The following is a 12,212-nucleotide window of genomic DNA, read 5'->3' as shown; positions in this document are numbered from 1 at the left end:
CACAATGCACGACCCATTTTCAATAATAAGGAGGGTCTAATGGGAGGGGGTAGATCACAGATGAGCCTAAATAATGGTACCAAACTGCCTGTATTTACTGAAAAGAAAACTAATAAATTAAATAAAAAAAAATAAATAAATTGCAAAAAAAAATATATCATATAAAAATAAAATATTAATCTGCATTTAGGAGAACTTTCACAGATTTAAAAATATATATTCAAGAATGCCTCACGTTTTAGTTAATATTTAAACAATATATGTATATAGCTACAGCAAAGTTATGGCTGAGAACTCACAGTTTTTGAAACTGAGAAAGAGGAATCTATTACCCAATAGATAACTTCTATCTTGATAATGATTAAATTTCAGATTTTTGTCATTCTCTTGCACTGATATTTTATACATTCTCATGAATGTGTCAGTGCACTTCTATTTTCATCATAATTAGATAAAGAACGAGAAATAATCTACATAAAAAAAGTTTGGTAAACCAATCAAATGGCATTACACAGGCAATAATGTTGGTTTCAAGTTTACTCAATAATGTCAAGTTTCAGGACTTCATTCTTATTTTTGTGAGACAAAAAGTTTCCTCAATAGCTGCAGGTCGTCCTCTTTGAGGACTCACTTTCAGATTAACAGATGCTGTTGCTGCTGTTATGACTCCTGCCTCCTCAGTTTCTTCTTGTTTTTCTGCCTTTCTCTTTCTTCCTCCTCGGGCAGCTTTTGGAGAGGTTATGTCAGTAGCTTTTGTCACATCTTCATTGCTGGCTTTTTCTTCATGATCAGTATCTTCCTTTGAAACATTAGTTTCTTTTTCTTCCACTTCAACATCAGATGATGCATTTGATTGTTGGTGTCTGTTGACTTGAAATTTTCACTTTTGGATTGTTATCTATCTCCCATAAACCTTCATTAAATCCTTTTCGTTTATTTGGTTTGCCATACTTCTTATTCTCTGAGTATGGAAATATTCCCTTTGGTCCTAAAAAAGCGGTCTCATGAGTTCCTAAAAAGAATATGGGAAACTTGTTTGTAGGTGGCCTTACAGCTCCATCACTGACTTCATCTACCCAAGCAGGCCAATGAGGGTAACCTTTCATCTTGGCAAAGATGAGGTCTCCAGGTTTGAAATCAAGAGTCATCTTTCCGGGGGCGAAGCCTGGGGTCCTGACGACAGAAGGTGGTGAGCCCGGGTGGGGACCTAGAGCTGCGAGGGCAGATGGAAGCCCAGGGTGGGGGGGGGGGGAGTTGGGTCGGATGCCTGGGGCGTTGGGACGCGGCTGCTGGGAACAGCAAGGAGGACAATTAAAGCGCAGACAGCGATGAAGAGAGCAAAGACAGTCATGAGGCCAGCAGCAAGAAAAAGCCATCTGGAGAAGAGAGAGACACTGAACTATCTTTGAAGGATTCTACCCTGGATAACTAGGTTGACAGATCCAGTATGAAAAGAACCATTTATGATGTTTTTAATGGTCTCATATAGACTGTGGAAAGTTTTAAGTTTTTATAAGCATAGGTTTTGATGTTTAAGACTTATTTGGGAGGGGGGTTAAAAATCCCTTTTTCTTATTGAAAAGCAATTAAACATTGCTAATTGTATTTATGCAGTATTAACCAGATAAATTATACAGTAAATATGGGGGGGGGATCCACTTATGTTAATCTGCTTTTCAGACATTGGTTGTAACATATTTCTGGTAAGTGTGTATACGTTATTGTGTAATTGTTGGTAGAACAATGTTACATTTTTAAAAACTGCTACTTCTATAAATCTTTACTCTTTTCCCAAATACTGTGGGGTTTGTGCATAGTTTTTACAAATCTTGGATTTGCCAGACTGTCTTTTCAATGTTGGTGGGTTTTTGTACAAGTTGGGCATTTTTATGGTTGATAAAATGAAAATAACATTTTATCAGAAGTTCCTTTTAATCTGTCTATATTGTGCTGCCTCTTTGTAAACAAGGGTATGGTCCATACTGCCATTTTGTAATACAACTAGATGTCCAACTGATGTTGAACTGATTGCTCTAGAAGGTACAAAATCAAATTAACTTTTGAAGGTAACCTAGTTCTATGGCTGCAAATGAAACAAAGTTAACACATTTTCCTTCAGACAATACACTGGGTATAAATAGGAAATTAATTTGATTGCAGGTTTCAAGAATATGAGATCTTTTAGAACCTAGTTTGCGTTTTACATTATTAATAAGTTTCTAAGTAACACTCATTAAGGACGTCAGAAAATTTTTTTAATTGGAAAAAAAAATCCCTGCTTATGTGATAAATTTAAATAAATGCCAAATAAGGAACCTAACCTGTTTGAAAACATGTCATATTAGAAAGGAATGTGTGATTCATTTCTGCATGATACATGTAACAGGACTACAGCCAAGACAGTCTTTCGGAGTGAACCAATGTTGATCAAAAATAATTGAGTGTTAGGTCACTTAGTGATTTTTAACAGGTAGAAGGATACATTCTTGTTTTGAAATTTTGTGGGAAAGTGAGTTAAGAGTGTTTGTGTGTGACAAGCAGTATGTAGGTTCTGACTCCCAATTTACACATAGAAACTGAATTATTTCAGTAACTATTTTGAGGGAACTCTGTATGGTATATAAATCTTCCCTTTTAACTTGGAGAGAATTTATACTAGTTAAGCCATAAGTGTTGATTGTAAACTTGGTTTGATTAAAGAATTTTTTTAACTCCCCCCAAAAAAGTTTCCTCAAGAACAGAGGGTCAAACATAAAGCTTTTTACTGAGGAGGAGCCATTGCTGTCATGAAGGAATTCTGATCACAGCCTAGGCCAATAGGAACAGAGCAGTGATTTTATCAAAGTGGGGGTAGTGACTCCAATCTAACCTTCAAAGTTTTGGCTGTAATCATCCAAACTTCACTGTTTTTGTAAAAAGTTGTTTATTTTAAATTAAAAAGAAAAACAGGTTAGTCAATAATCAAAAGTATGTTTAACTGCATTCCACTTTTACCTAATTGGTCTTTATGTATGTGTATAATTTACATACCTTTGTGATACTGATATTATTAGCATTTACTTGCTACTCCTATAAGTAAGATTAAAGGAAGTACCATGGAATAACTACACACAAAATGTGTACCCACTGTTATAGTCTATGGATCACACACATACACACACACGCATACACAACACACACACACACACACTACACACTTAAAATGAATCATATGGGTTAATGAGAAAACCAACTTCATTTATTGTCTGGTATAGCAGCAAAATGATATTAATAACAGTTAATGAAAACACCAAATCCAATCTTAGTCATTTTAAAACATTATTCAATATACAATGTGTAGTCAATGCAAGCCATTAACAGCAAGATGAGTTTTAGCCACGGGACTGACAATTCTTTCAGCATATGCCAAATAGAATACCAGTCAGATTTTATTAAAAATAAAATCACATAAACATAACTTTATTGTTATTATTTGGATTCTTGTCTTCAGTTTTCCTGTGCTAGTATAGGGGAGCCTTCCCTATGATCATAGCAGATTCTTTAATCACAAAGGAAAAAGAAACTTGTGACAAGAGAAATCTTTTCTTATTCCTTTTATCATAAAAGCAGCAGGATCATCTCCCTTTATCATGAGAAACGTGAAGATCTTTCCTCATTTTTCCTTTTGAAACAACTTTTGGAATGAGAGGTTTATAAAGTTTCTGAACAAAGACCATGGATTCTGAGAATATTTAGTTGCTAGGCCTCTTTTCTAAGTTTGAAAAGTTTGAGCTTTTTAGGTTGCATTTTCCTCTGTGACAGAGTTCTTGAAATGCCAGTCACCAAAGACCAATATAGTAAAATAATTAAAATGATAATAATCATGAATTTAACTATCCATTCTTGTAATTATCTGAGGTTCATAGAACCTTCTAAGACCACTTTCACACTGAGATGAAATATTATACCTTAAAGGTTAGGATGTGTACAAAATAATGTAAGACTTCATAGTAAGGAAAGGTGAGAGTGAATCAACAGGTACTGGTCTCAAAAGATAAGGGTAAGTTTACTTTTTATTTATTATTTATTATTTTTTTTATGTATTTGAAGGAGGAGGAAGAGGAAAGAGAGATAGAGAAAGAGAGAGAGAGGGAGGGGGGGGAGAATGGGCATGATAGGGCCTCTAGCCACTGAAAATGAGCTCCAGTTACATGTGCAACCTTGAGCATGTGGATTACATGGGTCCTGGGGAACAAACCTTTGGTCCTTTGGCTTTGAAGGCAACTGCCTTAACTGCTAAGCTATCTCTCCAGCCTAAGGATCAGTTTATTTCTAACTGATACAGAAAAATATAAAAACTACATGTTAATGTGGTATCATTTGGCATGGTGGTATATGCATATAATGGACAATGTTTAAATGTTTGGTCAAAACATTAAATCCTTGCTTCTAGCCTGTCAAAATGCACAACACATCTTTGTAAGAGTCACCTAATGTACAACTGTGCATCAGAACTGTTTTCTATAAAAAAAAAATAAGTGAGTATGCATTGATTTATGTTTCCTCCTTACCTCCTACCATATAGTATTCTTCAATGTGAAATATCAACAATTTTATTCAAAACTGGTGAGGGAGGATCTGCTGAACTGTGATTTGTTTGAGGAAATTGCTAAGCTTATATACTTTGTCTTCTGAATACTGACTTCAGGTAATTGCCATCATGTGTTCTATCTGAAGACATAAATACATTTGATATTTCATTTCCAAAATATTTTAAGATATATACTTTCCTAAGGAGTTACAGTGATAGCAAAGAATAAGCAAACACATCTTTGAAGTTTTATTAAACACTTCTCATATTATTCATTGAGACTTTGAAAGATAAGTTTCAGAGCTGGGGAGATTGCATAGTGATTAACACATTGCCTGCAAAATTTAAGGACCCATGTTCAACTCTCCAGGTCCCACTTACACAGTTGCACACAGTGATGAAAGTGTGTAAGGTCACACATGCTTACAAGGTGGCACATGTGTCTGGAGTTCAATTACAATGGCTGGAAGCCCTGGAATGTCCATCATCTCCCTTTCTGTCTCACTTGTGCTTATTCTTGCTCTTTTGTATTAAAAAAAAAAAAAAAAAGGCCAGCCTGTTGGGCATGGCTCAAAAATACCAAAAGAAAAAAAATATATATATATATATGTGTGTGTGTGTGTGTGTGTGTGTGTGTGTGTATAGAGAGAGATTGTTATAGACTCCTCCTAGGAAGTGACCTAATTTGTCAATATGTTGGAAAGAGCCAAAAATAGTAAGTATGGTTAGAAAAATATATAAAAGCCTTCCATTAATAATTCAATCTAATCTGTCAGATGATATTATTTGAAGCAAATGAAGATATATTTGCTTTTTACTTGTCAATTACATTGGCACAATTATAAATCTCTGATTCATGATGAAATAGAAAGATGCCTGCTCCCTCTGAAGTTTGTGCTCACAATCTACCATTGTTATTCTTCTAAGTGACAACTAATTTCTAAGGGAAAGTATTAGTGTGAGAAAATTGTTTGTTGGATTGACATTGCCTCCCACTGAAGCTGGCTTATCCTCACTATCTCTCTCTTCATCCTCTTCTCTCCCTTTGCAACAAACACATTAACAGCTGTGAATGCAAACAAGGCACATTTGGCAAAAGGGGAAACCAGATGCCAAAGTCTGAATGTATGTCCTATTTGAAGCACCAGGGCTTGCTGCGAACGCCTTTGTGTCACCCGGCTGCTCCCTTTTCTGATTGTCTCCTGGCAGGCAATGAAGGCGGGCATCTGGAGGTATTGTTGAGGTCATGCAGCTGTGGCCTAGTCCTGATTAATTTATTAGATTACAACCATTTTTAGGAGATTTCCTGTTTCTAAATCTGTATGAAGAAATAACTTGGTCACATCACATTTCACACATTGATCCTGTTTTGAAAGCAAATTTAATAGTAAAATCCACAAATTAAGGAATTTTACTTTTTCCTGAAAGTACAACAAGAGTGTCTGAAGTAGATAAACACATTGAAACTCACAAAGGATCTTCACACTGAGATAAGAAACCAATGTTAGAAATGCAGTGGAAATTTATTACAGGTACCTAGGGAGAGAATTGCCACCTAATCTTCATTCAAATATTCTTTACTTTTTTACTTTCTTTCTATGTGAATCTCATGCTGGCCATTCATGGCACTTCTCCTGATTCATCTCTCTGAATGCTGAGATTATAGATGTGAGCCACTAAACATAACTAAGATAATCTCTAAATAGAGATTGTAAATATATACAGTTTACTTCAGGTTCATTCCAGAAAACTAGAAGTGACAAATAGCTTGAGGCTGGGTAAGGCAGTGAAACAGGAAAACAGTCAAAACTTCCAACAGTAAGGTACACTATAGTTGATTGGTACTAGATGACAATATTTCTGGTGACCTTGGGAAGAATTTTGAATGATCCATATTTGAGGAACAGAAAGAGGAGAAATTGGTTTTAATTCACCACTGGCCAAAATTATGTCCTTCTCTACAACCATGAAAATTTTGGACTGTATAATGAGTGTTGACCAGCAATCTCTCCAGCCCCATAGGTTTTTATCAATCCTAATTCTGTTCAAACTTCCCTATAGTCCGTGGTCTTTTAATTGAGATATAATACTCTCCACCCACCAAATAATAATGACACATAATAAATATTCATACTGCAAAATATGGCATTGGGCTTATCAAAAAGAAAAAAATCAATACATACACTATTTAAAATAAATAGGGTAAGGATGTAAAAAAATAGGAACCCTCATCCACTGTTGGTGGGAATGTAAGATGGTACAACCACTTTGGAAAGCTATATGGAGACTCCTAAAAATGCTGATTATAGAGTTACCAACAGGCCCAACTATTGCCTTACTGGGCATCTACCCTAAAACCATTAAACCTCAGTCCAGACAGATTTGCTCAACCATGTTTATAGCAGCTCAATTCATAATAGCTAAGAGCTGGAATCAACCTAGATGTCCATCACTAGAAGAATAGATAACTAAGATGTGGTATATCTACACAATGGAATTCTACACAGCAGTATGACAAAATGACACAATGAAATTTGAAGAGAAATGGTTGAACCTGGAACAAATCATTCTCAGTGAACTTACCCAAATATAGAAAGATAATTGCCGCATAGTCACACTCATCTATAGCACCTAACCTGAATCTACCTAAGATGCTGAGATAACCAGCAAGCATCTCAAGAACTAGATAGTAGGGTGGATGGGGAGGGAGGGAGGGCAAGAGAGGGTGTGGGAAAAACTAATCTAGACCCAAATGGCAAAGGTACCATAAAATTCTACATCCTAAAAGGCAGACCAAATGCTTGAACTGTCACCAGGCCCTTAGAGGGAACACCTGAGTCACAAGGCACTGCAGAGGGTACGATGAAGAGTGACCTTAATCTACAGATTCCCTCCCTCCCTCCCTCCCTCCCTCCCTCTCTCTCTCTCTCTCTCTCTCTCTCTGCCTCTCTTCTCTCTAACTCTTTTATGTTAGTTATCTTTTTCTTCCTTCTCTTAGTGGGCACTGATCTGTAATTCCCAGTACCAGCATGTGGGTAATCAACTCCTACCAAATAAATCCACAATGATATTTTGATCAGAGAGACCTACAAGGTTTCCTAAAAGAAAGATTTCTGTCAGAGTACTTGATGAACCACCAAAGGTTAGTGGTAAGACCCTATTGCTAAAGACACCTTATGTGGTTGACACGTAAAATGGAAAGACATGGGTGGAAGCTGGAAGAGAGTCAGTCCCCAGACAGTCAGTTCATCTAGTGCCAGAAGGTGCTACATGGGCGACTGGGGGAAAATGACCAATATCTGTCCAAGCAACTCATGGTCTAACCTACTTACCAGCAAATAATGTGTCGTGATGTTCACACAAGTGCAATAGTGGAGCACAGCCATGGTGAGAAACCAACTGCTCTTGATTTGGCTAATTGACCCCTCAGTGGAATGGGTCCCGTACCTGGAGCTGGGAAATAAGTCAGAACCATATCCAAACATGAGCCTGCTCTTGTCCATTATCAAGCCACCACCAATTGTGGGCTACAAGAGGTCCTACACCTATTAAATTTTCTATAAAAAAAATAGGGGTTATCCCATTTTTTTGGTGCCAACTTATTCTTATTTGAAGAATCTACTTCTCTTTTTCAGATAGATGCAGTTCCTAAGGACAGAACCACTCTATCATATGTCAAAAGGGCCCTGGCTAAAAGTAAAAATAATTGGCAAAACAAGCCTGGATGCTGTTTTCTTGGTGACTCTGGTACCAGCACAAGGGTGATCAACACAGAGAACAATCAACTCCTACCAAATCAAATATCCAGAGACACAGAGTCTCCCAACACCTCATCACTGAAGCAGACCCAAAATGAACCCAACATGGCTCAGGGAAATTTTGCATAAGAGGGGGAAGAAAGAATGTCAGAGCCATCTGTTGGGTCACAATACACAGAAACATTACTCCTACCCATAACTGTGGGCTAATTCCACAAATGCATGACCCATATACCTCAACAAGGAGGGGCCATGGAGAGGGGTAGGACGTGGAGGAGCCTAACAATGGTACCAATGTGACTGTATTCACTGAGTACAAAACTAATACATAAAAATAATTAATTAAAAATAAATAAATAAATAAAATATTGTCAGGGCTAAGGAGATGGCTCTGCAGTTAAGACACTTGCCTGCAATGCCTAATGAGGAGAGTTTGGTTTCCCAGCACCCACATAAAGCCAAAGGCAAAGCACACAATGGAGCATGAATCTGGAGTTCATTTCCAGTGGCTGGAAGCCCTGGTGTGTCCATTCTCTATTTATGTGTGTCTCTTCTATATCTCTCTGCTTGTAAATAAATAAGTAAAAGATATATTAAAAATAAATAAATAGGGCAAACATCAAAGTCTGTAGCTCCAAGTCTGGCAACTTTAACCAGGGACAATTTTGCAAGTCTGATAACTCTAACTAGTGACAAGTCTCTGGAGTTCAAATTACACCTCTCCAGCTAGGCTACTCACAGTCTGGGGAAACTTCACCCAGGACTGACAGCTCCCCTTGGCAGCTATCCCATAGTCCTGGCATTTCCACTGAGTCTCCACTGTAAACCATTGTTCATCATCATGGCTCAATTAAGACTCCACACAGGGAATCCAGCAAGCCTGCTTCATACTGCCTGTGGCCATTTCCAAAAACCAAAACTATTTTTTAAATTCAATGACCCTCTCTTTCCTGCATTTGTTCCAGGTGGGCTACCAACTTGTTCATACAGGGAAGAATAAGGCCAACTTTGAGAAGCAGGAAAACTCTTTAAGCATTCAGGCCTCTTACTTTGACAGTCTTTATTTTTCCTGCTATCCCAATGAAGAACTGGTGGCCCAATCTCAATAGGTATAATCTATCCAGTAATTGCAGCTGAATGGGCAGCAATTTCAGCCCAAAATTTCATTTCTTTCTGTGCCATTTTCCTCTGCTCATATCACTCAATTTTTATGCAATACAACTCTCTCACACAAACTGCATTTATCCCAGTCCAGACAAAACTCTCTAGTTCCCTCATAAGCCAAATCCCATAGTCCACTTACTGAACTTAGGTCTTTCCACTAATATCACAATCCATCAAGCTATGCTTACAGCCCTGCAAGGATTCTCTTAGGCCAAGGTTTCAAACCCATCCACATTCCTCTTGAAAGTCAGTTCCAAATGACCAAAGCCTCAGACAGGTTTCTAAGAGCAACAGCCCCACTCCTATGATTACAACTTTACTGTTGCAGTCAGCTTCACATTGCTGGAAAAAAAAACAACAGATTAGGAACAGCTTGTGGAAGGAAAGGATTTATTTTGGTTTACAGTCTAGAAGGTGAAGCTCTATGATGACAGGAGAAAATGCTGGCAAGAGCAGATAGTGGGCATCACCTCCTGGCCAACAACAGGTGGACAACAGCAATAGAAGAATGTACCAAATGTGGGCAATAATCCCACCCCCATCAATGCATCACCTCCCAGAGGCTCCAATTCCTAAACTGCTACTAGCTGAGGACCTAACATTCATAACACATAAGTTTATGGGGGAAGCCTGAATCAAACCACCACACTGCCACATAAATTTCTGAGAATTATCAAAACTACTAAAATACTATGAATTAAAGTGTGTTAATACATTATATCAACATAGTAAAAATTACACAGTATGCTTATGTAGAAAATAATTATAGGACATCTGCTAATTATTATCTGAGGGTTTTTAATGGTAAAAGTCTATATCAAGTAACATAGTAAACATATGCAGTCCAGGGCATGTATTTCAGTGCAGGGTATTTTCCAGTAAAGAAATAAATAGAACCCAGTATTCTGCTTCCTCTGGGTGAGAGGAGCAGTTTGTAACATGCTTTTTATTGTTGTTCAGTCAGAAACTCAACTTTGAATACCAGGTCTTTTTGAACTGTGTAACTGACAATGTAAAAGATATTTTCATATTTGAATCAAATGATTAATATATTTTCTAGAATTTCAGATAAAAATGAATATACTAATGATAGTAGCAACAGAGATTCATTTCTATTTTATAACGATTAATAGAATGTGTTCAGTAAGAAACTATATTTAATCAGTTGATACAGTAAAAACTTAATATGTTAAAGTAAATATATGTTTTCATTTAAAAACAATGTTGATCAGTTCAAATTAATAATCATTGTTATATGGTTAAAATTTCCCTTATGATACATACAGCTACCATAATTGTGAAGGAAGACATTCAGAGAAAATTTATATAATGACTACAGTTGTAAGATATCAGATATAACTATGAGTCAATCCTGTTAGTTCACAAGATAATACATATTCCATAGCATAGTTATTGTACAAAAAATACAAAATATAGTCATAGTGCCTGGATGATCAATTTTTATATTTTAATGATAAACTTGTAGGTGGTTGTAGGTAAGAGGGTGGCAATCTTAAAATCGAAATATTTTACACTGTAAATACTAATTGGTCAAGAAGTGAACAGGAAGGGGCAAGAAATGCAGCAGCAACAGATGGAGAGAATGTGAAACCAGCCGTATTTAAGGAGCTGAAACCAATTAGAAAGGTATCACTGATGTTACTCCACAGCGAGCTGAAAATGCAGAACAAGAATGATAATAAAACGGCATGGTTGAAAGCTCCTGAAGCCCATGGAATGTCAAGAAGCACTGAGAGTGTAAAGTTAGCTCGTTAATAGGCAATTTATGAGAAACTCAATGCAAGAGTATTTCTGATTTTGGAATCTATAGCAGGAGATGGAATGGGAGAGTTGGGAAATGCTATTAATCTGCACACTAACCACATTTTTTTTCTGTAGTTTCTGTGCTGCTAATTGGCAACAGGTTAAAAATGGATGTTCAGTACATGGGAAGGAATAAGAAAATGTTATGATGTGCTCATGAGGAAGAGCAAAAAGTGCCTTAGGAATATTAAGGATTGTAGAATAAATGGAAAATCATTTCCACATTCATATTATCAGTTTACAAAGGTAGAGTAGATATATTTTTAGGAAAAAAAATCAAATATATACGTAAAGATTTTGAAAGACATGCGAAGGAAAGCAAAGATAATAGACACCTCAAAATATATTTGCAATTAATTTCTCAGTATTTGTCATAAAGTTGAATGCACGTGCATATCAAAACCTCAGGGGTGTCTTAAGGTTTACTTTTCAGCTGTGTTCCAATGCTGTTGAGAATGATATGATAACATTCACACTGATTTCAGTTACAAAATATGGTTATTTATGGGCAGATATAATGTCTCAGCTATTAAAGGAGCTTGCTTCTAAAAAGTTCTGGCCGTGATTTGGCCTACATAAAGCCAGATGCAAAAGTAGCACATGCATCTAGAGTTATTTGCAGCACCAAGAGGCCCTGGTACACTCATTCTTACCCCAGGTCTTTTTCTCCCAGCAAGTAAGTGAATAAAAAAGATGAATGCACTTATAGAAAGAATATAGCTGATAGGATGTTGAATATGTTTAATCTCTGAAACTAATTAAAGTAAAACTTTTTAGTTATCTGAAATAGTTTTAGTATATTAAGCATACCAGTAAATATTTTAAGCTCTTCAGGAGAAACTTTATTGAAAACCATTATATTATTCAAATTGATTGCACATCAGATGCTTTGAAGT

General features: G+C 36.6%; 1 pseudogene; it reads right to left on the bottom strand.

Annotated features, from left to right (window-relative positions):
• Positions 1 to 556: 556 nt before the first annotated feature.
• On the bottom strand, positions 557 to 1,148 carry LOC123460265 (annotated as a pseudogene).
• Positions 1,149 to 12,212: the final 11,064 nt, after the last annotated feature.

This window comes from Jaculus jaculus, chromosome 4 (genome assembly GCF_020740685.1).
Source record: "Jaculus jaculus isolate mJacJac1 chromosome 4, mJacJac1.mat.Y.cur, whole genome shotgun sequence".
Classification (NCBI taxonomy): Eukaryota; Metazoa; Chordata; class Mammalia; order Rodentia; family Dipodidae; genus Jaculus; species Jaculus jaculus.
Note: the sequence above shows the minus strand (reverse complement) of the source record. Positions and strands in the feature narration are given on the sequence as shown.